The sequence below is a fragment of the Bos mutus genome, chromosome 11 (genome assembly GCF_027580195.1).
Source record: "Bos mutus isolate GX-2022 chromosome 11, NWIPB_WYAK_1.1, whole genome shotgun sequence".
Lineage (NCBI taxonomy): Eukaryota > Metazoa > Chordata > Mammalia > Artiodactyla > Bovidae > Bos > Bos mutus.
Window position 1 is genome coordinate 58,182,279 of NC_091627.1, and position 14,857 is coordinate 58,197,135.

Consider the following 14,857-nt stretch of genomic DNA (forward strand, 5'->3'; position numbering starts at 1 on the left):
TAATACCAGGTGAATAAAGTTTCCAAACTTCCACAGAGACACACTCTGGGATGAACTTTAACCTGGCCATATTCTCTGAGATAGAATAATGGTAATCCTCACTGATCACTTAAAAACACCTCTGAGGACTTCCCTGGTGGTCCAGTGGTTAGGACTCAGAGCTTCCACTGCAGGGGGCACGGGTTTGATCCCTGGTCAGGAACTAAGATTCCACATGCTGAGGTACAGCAAAACAAGCAAACAAAAACCTCTTTCATGTGGGAAAGCCCTCACAGAAACTGGATCTTTTCTTTTGTCTCCCCCATGTCACCATCCTTTTCCATTTCTACTGTTTCTCTTCCCTAGTTGAAGCTTTGGTTTCCCCCTCCCCGCCTGCCCCGCTCTCTTTAACTACTGTAAGAGTCTCTTAACTGCTTTCCTGCCCCTTGACTTTCCTCTTACCAATCCATCTTGCAAACTATCCCCACACTAATCTCCCACAAAGCATGAACTCATCCTACTAACCTTTCATTTAAAATCTCCTAGCCTGCAAAATAAAGTCCAAAGTCCTGCTAGGTCTGCTCCTCCTGTTTTTAGAAATGGTGGGGTAGTTTGTATTGGACTAATCCTCTTGCCAATAATGATAATAAACTCAGAACAAAATATTTTATTTTATTCTATGTATCTTTGGCCACACCATGTGGCATATGGGAAATCTTAGTTCCCTGACCAGAGATTGAACCCACACCTTCAGCATCAAAAGCACAGAATCCTAACCACTCGGCTACAAGGGAATTTCCTAAACAAAATATTTTACACTAACTGTCTGAAGGCTAGAAAAGCTATCAAAAGCTGGCAGAAACTGGAAAGGATCCAACTTTTGAAATGTGGGGACCACACCAGAGTAAATCCACATGGATGCAGCTAAAGAAACCACCTGGTCAGCAAATCATGGGGCAGACAGAACTCCAGAAGAAACCCATAGCCGAATTTGCCTGAGGAAGTGGAAAATAGAGTTTGAGATGGTCAAAGATGCTGGAAATTGAAAAGGAAAAATCCTCAGTAAGAGGGAAGCACAAGTCATAAACCAAACTCACATATAAATTCCTTTCAATTTCTTAGCTGGCTTCTGAATTGTACAGAATCAGCCACCTTGGTAATATTCCAAGGTGGCTGAGTAAAATACAGCTAGGAAGTGGAGAGTCGAGCAGAGATTCAGTTTCTGCCCACTACAGGAGAAATAGAGTTTGGAATTCAAGTTTTGCCTAATTAGAGAAGGTTGGTAAACATTTGGGAATTTCCAGGGGAACATCTAAAAGGTCATACTTCAGGAATAAAAATTACAACCTAGGACTTAAGAGATTAGCTCTAGGACTAAGAGTAAAACTGAAATACACCTGCCCCCCAAAAATGTAAAACTTAACTACCACAAGGTCAAGATGATCTGTTAGAAGTTAACTGCCTGCTAGAATAAAAATTAACCTTCTTGGCAAGAAGACAACACAGATCTGGAGTTCCTATGATGAAGTATACATAAAAACTCCAACAAACAAAAAAGATGTGTGTGTGTGTGTGTGTCTGTGTGTGTATGTGTATATGAAGAAACAGGAAAATATGCTCCATGGTTAAGAGAAAAACTAGTCAATAGAAACAGATCCATATTTGACTTAGATGTTACAATTAGCAAAGACTTTAAAAAGTATAAATGTATATTGAGACAACTAAATATTCGCACGTAAAAGAATGAAGATGGACTTCTACCTCACACCATATACAAAAAAGTGAACTCAAAATGGATCAGAGACCTAAATGTAATAACCTTACAAGAAAACACAGGAGTAAATTTTTGCAGCCTTGGGTTAAAAAATGTTTTCTTAGATGTGACACCAAAAACACAAGCAACAAAAAAAGAAAATAGATATATTAGACCTTATAAAAATTTTGAATTTTTGTACTTCAAAAGATATCATCAAGAAAGTGAAAATACAACCCACAAAATGGGGAAAATATTTGCAAATCAGTATCTGACAAAGTATTTGTATTGAAATAATAAAGAATTTATATAGCACAACAATAAAAAGATCAAACCCAGGTCTCCTGCACTGCAGGCAGATTCTTTACCAACTGAGCTACTAGGGAAGCCCCAATAAAAAGACAAATAACCCAATTTAAAGTGTGTCAAGGGCCCATATCTTTTAGAAAATGAATCAGTAATCAATAAACCCAATACCCATTTATGATAAAAGACCTGAATAGCCAATATGATACTGAAGAAGAGAAACAAAGTCAGAGAACTGACACTGTCTAATTTTAAGACTTACTATAAAGCTACAATAACCAGGAGAGTGTGGTATTAGTGAAATAACAGATAAATATATCAAATAGACTAGACAAATGGAATAGACAGCCTCCAAACAGACTGCACAAACTGATCCTTGACAAAGGAGCAAAGGCAATTTGATGGAGAAATGATAGTTTTTTCAATAAGTGGTGTTGGGAACAATTGGATATTTACATTCAAAAAACAAATAGATGTAGGCACTGATCTTACATCTTGCACAAAAATTAAGTAAAACTATAAAATTTCTAGACGATAATACAAGAGAAAACCTAGTTGATCTGGAATTTAGTAATTCGTCTTTTAACACACCACCATGACCCATGGAAGAAAAAAATGATAAGCCAGACTTCATTAAAATGAAAAATTTCTGCTCTGCAAAAGATATTGTTAAGAGAATGAAAAGACAAGCCACAGACTGGGAGAAAATATTTGCAATACATATATCTGAAAAGGGACTTGTATCCAAAATATTCAAAGAATACTTAAAACTCAACAACAACAAAAATAACAACCCAATATCTGAACATATATCTCATCAAAGAAGATATACAGCAACTTACTAACAGATATTTTGTTATAGATTTTTTTTTATCACCACTTAACAAGACACTTATCCTAGGAGGAAAAGGATGGGTTCAGTATTTTTTTTTTAAGTATAAATATGTTTTAAAAAATCTATAGGAAAAGGTAGATATAATAAGTGAAGAGATGGGAGATTTCAAGAAAAAGAAGGAAAATCTTTAAAAAGAACTAAATGACATCCTAGAACTGAAAAACAAAACATCTGAAAAAAATGTTTATTATTGAATGGAATTTATAGCAGTTTGGTCACAACAAGAGATCTGTGAACTTGAAGGCAAGACAACAGAATCAACCAGGCTGAAGCCTAGATTAGGGGGTGGGCTGGGGGATGAAGAGTCTCAATACCTGAGGAACACGCATCAAGCAGTCAAATACACATGGGATAGGAATTTGAGAGAAGAGAAAAAAGAGAATTGGATAGAAAAATTATTTGAAGAAATACTGCCTAAAGTTTTCCAAAATTTGACCAACATATCAAACCCACAAAACCCAGTGAATTGAAGCAAGATAAATATGAAGAAAACCACATCTAGCCACATTATAGTAAAACTGCTAAAAAACAAAGAGAAAATCTTAAGTGAGGAGGAAAAAAGACATTACATACAGGGGAATGACAGTAAGAATTACAGTTGACTTTTTATCAGAAACAACAAATACCAGAAGAAAATAAATAACATTTTTAAAGTGCCACACACACACACACACACAAAATACTGCCAACCTATAATTCTATACCCAGCAAAAATATCTCAAAAAACTGGAGGCAGTTCTGGTGAATCTCACTGCCTTTGTGACTCTGAAACATGTGGCCAAGTAGATCAATTAGAGGCCTTCTCTATTTAGAAAAACAGAATAAACCCTTGGGAACAAGGCTGGCTTAGTCCATCAAAAGAAACTTATTTCTGACACTATATACTACCAAGGTTATCTGCAGCAGAACAGGCTCCTTAGCAGGAAGCAAACAATCTTATCTAGCTGTAAACTCTCTGGTATACTGGGGCCCAGGATCTAAGAATTCCCAACACTGGTATCCATATACACTGCAAGGAGCCTGAATTCCCTCTCTTGAAGTTTTTTCTTTTCAGTGTTCAAACCATGTTCCAGGGACTTCCCTGGAGGTCCAGTAGTTAAGATGCTGCACTTCAGAGAATACTGGCCTAAGTGGGTTTTTGGGAAGATGGGATTAGATAGCTTACAAGGCAAGAAATGCTCCCCAAGAGAAGGATGGCTAGGTATACACGGGAGGGAAGGGACCTGCTGAAGTCAGGGCATGAGCGACTGATAGTTATGGAACCACTCACATTAACAAGAAATTAAAAAAAATAAGAAAGCCAAATTAGGGAGAAGAAGCTGAGCTCCATGAGGCTGAGGACAATCTGAGGGTTTTGGAGGACATCTAAGAAAAATGCCCAATGGGCCTCTAGAGAGGCAAAAGTAAATCTCAGAATGGAGATTGGGGCTGAAGACTGAAGACAAAGATGAGGAAGCCATGGCAGAGAGGAGGCTGGAATGGATAGCCTGAAGAATTTTCCATCATGTACTCCTTCACCTTAAAATACTTTCATGCAGAAAGAAGGATCCGAGAATGACTCACTGAGCCTAACAAGGTAAATGAAATACTGGTGACTCAGACATGGAAACCATAAATAAATATCTGGAAATGGTCTCCTGACCATTCCTCAGAGAAACCAAATGGAAGCTGTTTTTCCAAGATTTGAAATAGAACTTGCCATGATAGAGGGATTCTACCCCAAACTCCCTGCAAGGTGAGTGGGAGTGTGGATAGGCTGGCACCCAGAATAGAGACAGGAAGATATTGTTGACTTGTGACATTATCATCAGGGGCAACTCGAGTGGACAGTTGACAGCACAACTGGGAACTCCCTCTGTACTGGTCAAGCACAGGAATGAGGAGACAGGAGAGAAGAGATGACCCTAGATCACAAAAGGGTGGGAAGTAGATCTTGGTGACCTTCCATGAGTCACAGAATGGGCTGAGACCCCAGGACCCATCAGATCCTGCCCCCAGGGCTCTTAGGAGCCTGTGAAAGGCCTCCTCCATGAACTCTGGAGGCAGCAGGCTCAGTCAACTCTTAGCCTCACCTCACCTTTGGACCCTCCCCCACATCAGTCACACTAATATTTCTTAAGCCTCTCACACTCCCTTCTGCATCTGAGCTCTGTTTCAGTCTCACAGGGAACCCTCTCTGACAAATGACTGAGGAAGGAAATATATGAGCCTGGTTGACAGATGAGTTGGCATCATCTGCTGGTACAAGTTCACAGGGGACAACTATAGTCAGAGGTGGCTGGGAGAGAGTAGGGAGGGAAATTCCCTGTAGGCAGAACTTTGAGCAGTGCTCTCAGTCCAGAAGGAGAATTGTCCCGAGGTAAGGCATTTATAAGAGTCGGACACGACTGAGCGACTTCACTTTCACTTTTCACTTTCATGCACTGGAGAAGGAAATGGCAACCCACTCCAGTGTTCTTGCCTGGAGAATCCCAGGGACGGGGGAGCCTGGTGGGCTGCTGTCTGTGGGGTTGTACAGAGTCGGACACGACTGAAGCGACTTAGCAGCAGCAGCATGTATATTAACCATATTTTCATATTTTCTGTATTCTTTTTTTTAGATTTTTCTTGATGCGGATCATTTTTAAAGTCTTTACTGAATTTGTTACAATATTGTTTGTTACAATATTTGTTACAAAATTTGTTACAATATTGTTTTATGATTGCAAGGTTTTTTGGCCACAAGGCATGTGGGATCTTAGCTCTCCAACCAGGAACTGAACTTGCATTCCCTTTCATGCAATGAACTTGCATTGGAAGAAGTCTTATCCACTGGACCACCAGGGAAGTCCCATTTTCTGTGTTCTTGATGTTGGGGTCTTGCTGACTGGAGAGACTGCCTCTCCTATGACTAGCTAATTCATAGAGATAGCAAATTTCTTATCCCAGAGCACATATGCAAACTGAGCGATCTGGGGTCCATACTACAAACCACCTCCTTTATGGAGCTCTCACAGGTTGAGCTAATATTTCCCAGCCCTAGTCATCTGGGGCCAACTGCCAGATAACTGGAGGCAGATCCCATACCCCAGAGTCTGCTGAAATTATTCAAACTAGCCAGTCGTAAGGTTGCTCACTCTGCTTTGCCTTGAATTCCCCACAGAAACTGTAATAAAGGTCAATGCCCATGTTTTCCCCTTGCTCTCCCTCTAACTCCTAACTGACCCTGGTGCTTCTTCAGTGGCCCTGCATGATGTGCTGAACCTCCTACTTCCAAGGAACTGTGAGTAAAAACTTCTTCCTCTATGAGTCATTTCTGTGTCTGCATGCCTTACCATAGCTGATTAAAATGAATCTGGGATACATTTTAAAACACCACATAAGAATTTGGATAGATGATGAGGTACTTGGAAGGGACAAGACTGAGAATTTGGTGTTGAGGTGGTTTTGAAATTACGTGGATGGGTCCATGCTGCTGCTGCTGCTAAGTCGCTTCAGTCGTGTCCAACTCTGTGCAACCCCATAGACGGCAGCCCACCAGGCTCCCCTGTCCCTGGGATTCTCCAGGCAAGAACACTGGAGTGGGTTGCCATTTCCTTCTCCAATGCAGGAAAGTGAAAAGTGAAAGTGAAGTCGCTCAGTCGTGTCTGACTCTTCGCAACCCCATGGACTGCAGCCTACCAGGCTCCTCCGTCCATGGAATTTTCCAGGAAAGAGTACTGGAGTGGGGTGCCATCGCCTTCTCCGGGATGGGTCCATAGAATGCAGATATTTGTGGCTCATGCTAATGCTCACCAGAAGGTCCCAATGGCAGAGGAGGCTCTTGGTAATCAGGTGGATGAGATGACCAACTCTGTAGATGTCTGTGAGCCTTTTACTTCAGGCATGATATTGCTTGATCAGTGGGCTCATGTAGCAGTGGCCATGTGGACAGAGGAAACACACTGGTTCAGAAATGTGCATTTCTCTCACCAAGGATGACCTGGCCATGACCACTGCTCAGACACCAAGTTGCCAACAGCAGTGACTAAGTATCTCTAGGATGGTACCATAATTCAAGGCACCAGCCAGCCTCCTGGGAGCAGGCCATCATACCAAGCCCCTTCCTTCATAGAAAGGGGAGCACAGAGTCTTTCTGGAATATTCATTCATTGGGCATGTGGGCTTGCTTTCCCCACTGCCATGTTTCTGGCATCCACACAACAAACTGTGGACCCCATTGAGTATCCTTCTCATTTTGATATATTCCACCCAACAATCCCATGAGAGGAGCTTGGCAGGCTGCAATCCATGGTGTCATAAAGAGTCAAACATGACTGTGTGCACACACACACCCAACACTGCCTCTGACCAAAGGCTCTCTTTTACAGCCAAAGAAATGCAACAATAGGCTGATGTCTCGGCGAATCTCTGATCTAATCATGTATCCCAATGCCCAGAAGCAGCTGGCCTTATACAATGCTGCAAGAGCTTAGGAGAGTGCCAGAAAAGAACCAGATGGGAATTAGCATTCTGGGAAGTTGCTATGCTCTCCTAGACAATGCAGTTTCCTCTCTGAACTAGTGACCAACACATGGTACTGCATCTTAGCCAGAATCTAAAGGTTCAGGAACCAAGGAAATGAGGGTGGTGTTTCTTAGGATTAGGCCTAATGCTAGCTCCCTGCAATTCAAAGTGTGGTTCATGAGACTGCAACATTGGAATCCCCAAGGAGTTTGTTAGAAATGTAGAATCAGCTTGTTAGAAGTGTAGCATCTCAGATCCCACTCCAGAGCTAATGGATCAGTTCTACATTTTAATAAAACTCTCTGCTTATTCATATGCATGTTAAAGTTTGAGAATCACTGGTCTAACCCACTCACAACACTTCAGTTCTCATTCTCAAACTTCTGAGCTCTGGTCTTTAATAATTTTAGTGCTTGAAGGATGGATGCTTTCACCAGGGATATAAAATGGTTCTGATGAAGTGGAAGCAGAGACTAGAAGGTCACCTGGCCATTTCAAGGCCACCATGTCATTAGGAAACAGATAATAAAGGGCTTATGGGCTGCAAGAAGATCCAACCAGTCCATCCTAAAGGAAATCAGTCCTGAATATTCATTGGAAGGACTGATGCTGAAGCTGAAACTCCAGTACTTTGGCCACCTGATGCAAAGAGCTGACTCATTTGAAAAGACTCTGATGCTGGTCTTTTCAAGATTGAAGGTGAGAGGAGAAGGGGATGACCGAGGATGAGATGGTTGGATGGCATCACTGACTCAATGGACATGAGTTTGAGTACACGCCGGGAGTTGGTGTTGGACCGGGAGGCCTGGCATGCTGCAGTCCATGGGGTCGCAAAGAGTCAGACACGACTGAGTGACTGAACTGAACTGAACTGGGCTTTTGTAGGGTAACTGATACTGCTTATGAAGGGGAACTAGAGTTGCTATTACACATGTGGTGGGAAGGAGGTTGGATGGAGGTTAAGAATCCTTTAGGGCAGCCATCCCCAACCTTTTTGGCACCAGGGACCAATTTCAATTTCGTGGAAGATAATTTTTCCATGGATGGGGGTTGGCGGGTGGTTTCAGGATGGTTCAAGTGCAGTAGGGTTTGTGCTTTTATGATAATCTAAAGCCACTGTTGATCTGATAGGAGGTGGAGCTCAGGCGATAATGTGTGAGATGGGGAGTAGCCATAAATACAAATGAAGCTTCACTTGCTTGCCTACTGCCCACTTCCTGCTGTGTGGCCTGGTTCCTAACAGGTCATGAATACAGGCTTGTGGCCTGGGGGTTGGGAACCTCTGCTCTAGTGGATCTGCAAGCATTGCTTTGTTCAGAGGGAAAAGTCAACGGATTATTACTACAACCCTCCAGAGCAAGACCACTAAGGCCTCAGATTCCCCAGGAATGAAGATTTAGGTCACAACCTTGGAGAAGAAAAAAGGGCTTCCCTGGTGGCTCAGATGGTAAAGAATCTGTCTGCAATGCAGGAGACCTGAGTTCAATCCCTGGGTTGGGAAGATGCCCTGGCGAAAGAAATGGCAACCCACTCCAGGATTCTTGCCTGAGAAATCCCATGGACAGAGAAGCCTGGCAGGCTACTGTCCATGTGGTTGCAAAGAGTCCAACACAAATGAGCCACTAACACTAACACTTGGAGAAGAAACCACACTCACTAAAGTTGAAGGCACAGGGAGCATGGACTAGATGGTGGAAAAGGGAAGTAATAGGAAAAGCTGTGAAAGACTTCGGAATGGGTGTCCTGTGGACTGCTAGGTGCTAGCCAGAGCAGCCAGCCTCCTGATTTATTTTAACTCTGCAGGTGTCTTTGGAGAAGGCAATGGCAACCCACTACAGTACTCTTGCCTGGAAAATCCCATGGACAGAGGAGCCTGGTAGGCTGCAGTCCATGGGGTCGCGAAGAGTCAGACATGACTGAGCGACTTCCCTTTCACTTTTCACTTTCATGCATTGGAGAAGGAAATGGCAACCCACTCCAGTGCTCTTGCCTGGAGAATCCCAGGGATGGCAGAACCTGGTGGGCTGCCGTCTATGGGGTCGCACAGAGTCGGACACGACTGAAGTGACTTAGCAGCAGGTGTCTTGTTTTACAATATCTTTGAGTTATTTTACAACTTTGTGAGTTGTTGAAAACTGATTGCAATGCAGATAATTTAGTCTATAGAGGTGAACAATAATTTTGTCCAATGGAGATACAACTGGGTCCAATGATCACATTTCCCAAGAAATCAGTTTAATATCTATTAACAAACATTTCATCATACCTCATTGCTTACATATATATCTGTTCTTTGGAGTCTCCTTTGGACTGATTTCTTTTTTAACACCTTATTGGTCCCCACATTACTCAGTGAGTTAAGTAAAATTTTCAACATTTGTTAATTTTATATTTGTATAAGAATCATGATTTCACACCTTTTTAAATTCAGTCAGTTCAGTTGCTCAGTCATGTCTGACTCTTTGTGACCCCAGGGACTGCAGCATGCCAGGCCTCCCTGTCCATTACCAACTCCCAGAGTTTACTCAAACTCATGTCCATTGAGTTGGTGATGCCATCCAACCATCTCATCCTCTGTCGTCCCCTTTTCCTCCCACCTGCAATCTTTCCCAGGATCAGGGTCTTTTCAGATGAGTCAGTTCTTTGCATCAGGTGGCCAAAGTACTGGAGTTTTAGCTTCAGCATCAGTCCTTCCAATGAACATTCACGACTGATTTCCTTTAGGATGGACTGGTTGAATCTCCTTGCAGTCCAAAGGACTCTCAGGAGTCTTCTCCAACACCACAGTTCAAAGGCATCAATTCTTCTGCGCTCAGCTTTCTTTATAGTCCAACTCTCACATCCATACATGACTACTGGAAAAACCATAGCTTTTACTAGATGAACCTTTGTTGGCAAAGTAATGTCTTTGCTTTTAATATGCTGTCTATGTTGGTCATAACTTTTCTTCCAAGGAGTAAGCATCTTTTAATTTAATGGCTGCAGTCACCATCTGCAGTGATTTTGGAGCCCCCCTAAATAAAGTCTGTCACTGTTTCACCATTTCCCTATCTTTTTGCCATGAAGTGATGGGACTGGATGCTATGATCCTGGTTTTTTGAAAGCTGAGTTTTAAGCCAACTTTTTCACTCTCCTCTTTCACTTTCTTCAAGAGGCTCTTTAGTTCTCTGCTTTCTGCCATTAAGGGTGGTGTCACCTACATATTTGAGGTTATTGATATTTCTCCTGGCAATCTTGATTCCAGCTTGTGCTTCATCCAGCCCAGTATTTCTCATGATGTACTCTGTGTATAAGTTAAATGAGCAGGGTGACAATAAACAGCCTTGATGTACTCCTTTCCCAACTTGGAATCAGTCTGTTGTTCCATGTCCAGTTCTAACTGTTGCTTCCTGACCTGCATACAGGTTTCTCAAGAGGCAAGTCAGGTGGTCTGGTATTCCCATCTCTTTCAGAATTTTCCAGAGTTTGTTGTGATCCACACAGTCAAAGGCTTTGGCATAGTCAATAAAGCGGAAGCAGATGTTTTTCTGGAACTCTCTTGCTTTTTCGATGATCCAGCGGATGTTGGCAATTTGATCTCTGGTTTCTCTGCCTTTTCTAAATCCAGCTTGAACATCTGGAAGCTCATGGTTCACATACTGTTGAAGCTTGGCTTGGAGAATTCTGAACATTACTTTACTAGCATGTGAGATGAGTGCAATTGTGTGGTACTTTGAGCATTCTTTGGCACTGCTTTTTTTTGGGATTGGAATGAAGACTTAAATTTTTCCAGTCCTATGACCACTGCTGAGTTTTCCAAATTTGCTGGCATATGAACAAAGACATACATACCAAGCATGAACTCATGACCACTGACTTAAATAAGGGGTCTAGCTTCTATTCATATTTTCTTTCTTTCTGTGTCATGTATAGATTTAAATATTTTAACTAATTTTATTTTTATTTATTCTCCTTCTCCCCTTAACATAGTACATGGGCTCTGCCAGTGATGGTTCACTTGACAGTTTAATTTTTAGAGTGTTTACTATTAAGGTTAAATCCTGTCAGGGCCAGAAGAAGAGAGGACTTTGCCAGAGATATGGATCTGGAGCTGGACTCAAATGAAGAAATTTGGATTTGGCAAGAAGATGGTATAGAATTCTTATTGGAAGAATTTGTTTTGTTTTGGAGTGAAGCAGAAAAAAATAGCTTTGTTGCTTTGCGAGGCAAAGGGGGATACAGTGGGACTGTGCCTCTCAAAACTGTGTGTCCCAACCTGGAAAGAATTGGCGAGAAGTTTTATTCTTGCCTCAAGTGGTCTCCTGATCTTCTCTGAAGAATACTTCATCAAGGGTGTTCCATCTTCCATTTGTTCTGAAAGGATTTTTAAAAAGCCAAAACCTAGGTAAAGGAGTGGATGCAGATGTTGTGCAGCCCAAGAAATAACTGTAATATAGATCACTAAATATTTTCATATATATAATACACAGGCATATCTCCTTTGATTGTTTACTTTTTAAATGCACTTTGCAGACATTGAGTTTTTTCACAAATTGAAAATTTGTGGTTAAGCAGATATACTGTCACCATTTTTCCAACAGCATTATTTTTGAATAAGGGTGTATATAGTTTCTTAGAGAAGGGAATGGAGAAGGGAATGGCAAACCACTTCAGTATTCTTGCCTTGAGAACCCCATGAACGGTGTGAAAAGGCAAAATGATAGGATACTGAAAGAGGAACTCCCCAGGTCAGTAGGTGCCCAATATGCTACTGGAGATCACTGGAGAAATAACTCCAGAAAGAATGAAGGGATGGAGCCAAAGCAAAAAGAACACCCAGCTGTGGATGTGACTGGTGATAGAAGCAAGGTCCAAGGCTGTAAAGAGCAATATTGCATAGGAACCTGGAATGTCAGGTCCATGAATCAAGGCAAATTGGAAGTGATCAAACAAGAGATGGCAAGAGAGAATGTCGACATTCTAGGAATCAGCAAACTGAAATGGACTGGAATGGGTGAATTTAACTCAGATGACCATTATATCTACTACTGCAGGCAGGAATCCCTCAGAAGAAATGGAGTGGCCATCATGGTCAACAAAAGAGTCCGAAATGCAGTACTTAGATGCAATCTCAAAAACGACAGAATGATCTCTGTTCGTTTCCAAGGCAAACCATTCAATATCACAGTAATCCAAGTCTATGCCCCAACCAGTAACGCTGAAGAAGCTGAAGTTGAACGGTTCTATGAAGACCTACAAGACCTTTTAGAACTAACACCCCAAAAAGATGTCCTTTTCATTATAGGGGACTGGAATGCAAAAGTAGAAGTCAAGAAACACCTGGAATAACAGGCAAATTTGGCCTTGGAATATGGAATGAAGCAGGGCAAAGACTAATAGAGTTTTGACAAGAAAATGCACTTGTCATAACAAACACCCTCTTCCAACAACACAAGAGAAGACTCTATACATGGACATTGCCAGATGGTCAACACCAAAATCAGGTTGATTATATTCTTTGCAGCCAAAGATGGAGAAGCTCTATACAGTCAGCAAAAACAAGACCAGGAGCTGACTGTGGCTCAGACCATGAACTCCTTATTGCCAAATTCAGACTGAAATTGAAGAAAGTAGGGAAAACCACTAGACCATTCAGGTATGACCTAAATCAAATCCCTTATGATTATACAGTAGAAGTGAGAAATAGATTTAAGGGCCTAGATCTGATAGATAGAGTGCCTGATGAACTATGGAGTGAGGTCTGTGACATTGTACAGGAGACAGGGATCAAGACCATCCCCATGGAAAAGAAATGCAAAAAAGCAAAATGGCTGTCTGGGGAGGCCTTACAAATAGCTGTGAAAAGAAGAGAAGCGAAAAGCAAAGGAGAAAAGGAAAGATATAAACATCTGAATGCAGAGTCCCAAAGAATAGCAAGAAGAGATAAGAAAGTCTTCTTCAGTGATCAATGCAAAGAAATAGAGGAAAACAACAGAATGGGAAAGACTAGGGATCTCTTCAAGAAAATCAGAGATAAGGACAAAAATGGTATGGACCTAACAGAAGCAGAAGATATTAAGAAGAGATGGCAAGAATACACAGAAGAACTGTACAAAAAAGATCTTCATGACCCAGATAATCATGATGGTGTGATTACTGACCTAGAGCCAGACATCCTGGAATGTGAAGTCAAGTGGGCCTTAGAAAGCATCACTACGAACAAAGCTAGTGGAGGTGATGGAATTCCAGTTGAGCTATTCCAAATCCTGAAAGATGATGCTGTGAAAGTGCTGCACTCAATATGCCAGCAAATTTGGAAAACTCAGCAGTGGCCACAGGACTGGAAAAGGTCAGTTTTCATTCCAATCCCAAAGAAAGGCAATGCCAAAGAATGCTCAAACTACTGCACAGTTGCACTCATCTCACACGCTAGTAAAGTAATGCTCAAAATTCTCCAAGTCAGGCTTCAGCAATATGTGAACCGTGAACTTCCTGATGTTCTAGCTGGTTTTAGAAAAGGCAGAGGAACCAGAGATCAAATTGCCGACATCTGCTGGATCATGGAAAAAGCAAGAGAGTTCCAGAAAAACATCTATTTCTGCTTTATTGACTATGCCAAAGCCTTTGACTGAGTGGATCACAATAAACTCTGGAAAATTCTGAAAGAGATGGGAATACCGGACCACCTGATCTGCCTCTTGAGAAATTTGTATGCAGGTCAGGAAGCAACAGTTAGAACTGGACATGGAACAACAGACTGGTTCCAAATAGGAAAAGGAGTACGTCAAGGCTGTATATTGTCACCCTGTTTATTTAACTTATATGCAGAGTACATCATGAGAAACGCTGGACTGGAAGAAGCACAAGCTGGAATCAAGATTGCCGGGAGAAATATCAATAACCTCAGATATGCAGATGACACCACCCTTATGGCAGAAAGTGAAGAGGAACTCAAAAGCCTCTTGATGAAAGTGAAGTGGAAAGTGAAAAAGTTGGCTTAAAGCTCAACATTCAGAAAACGAAGATCATGGCATCTGGTCCCATCACTTCATGGGAAATAGATGGGGAAACAGTGGAAACAGTGTCAGACTTTATTTTTCTGGGCTCCAAAATCACTACAGATGGTGACTGCAGCCATGAAATTAAAAGATGCTTACTCTTTGGAAGGAAAGCTATTACCCAACCTAGATAGCATATTCAAAAGCAGAGACATTACTTTGCCAACAAAGGTTCGTCTAGTCAAGGCTATGGTTTTTCCTGTGGTCATGTATGGATGTGAGAGTTGGACTGTGAAGAAGGCTGAGTGCCAAAGAATTGATGCTTTTGAAATGTGGTGTTGGAGAAGACTCTTGAGAGTCCCTTGGACTGCCAGGAGATCCAACCAGTCCATTCTGAAGGAGATCAGCCCTGGGATTTCTTTGGAAGGAATGATGCTAAAGCAGAAACTCCAGTACTTTGGC

At 41.7% G+C, this 14,857-nt stretch overlaps 1 protein-coding gene across 12 annotated transcripts in view; it reads right to left on the minus strand.

Annotated features, from left to right (window-relative positions):
- Positions 1-14,857, minus strand: part of REEP1 (receptor accessory protein 1) — a 136,862-nt gene that overhangs the window by 57,559 nt on the left and 64,446 nt on the right. The gene's annotated exons all lie outside the window — the stretch shown is intronic.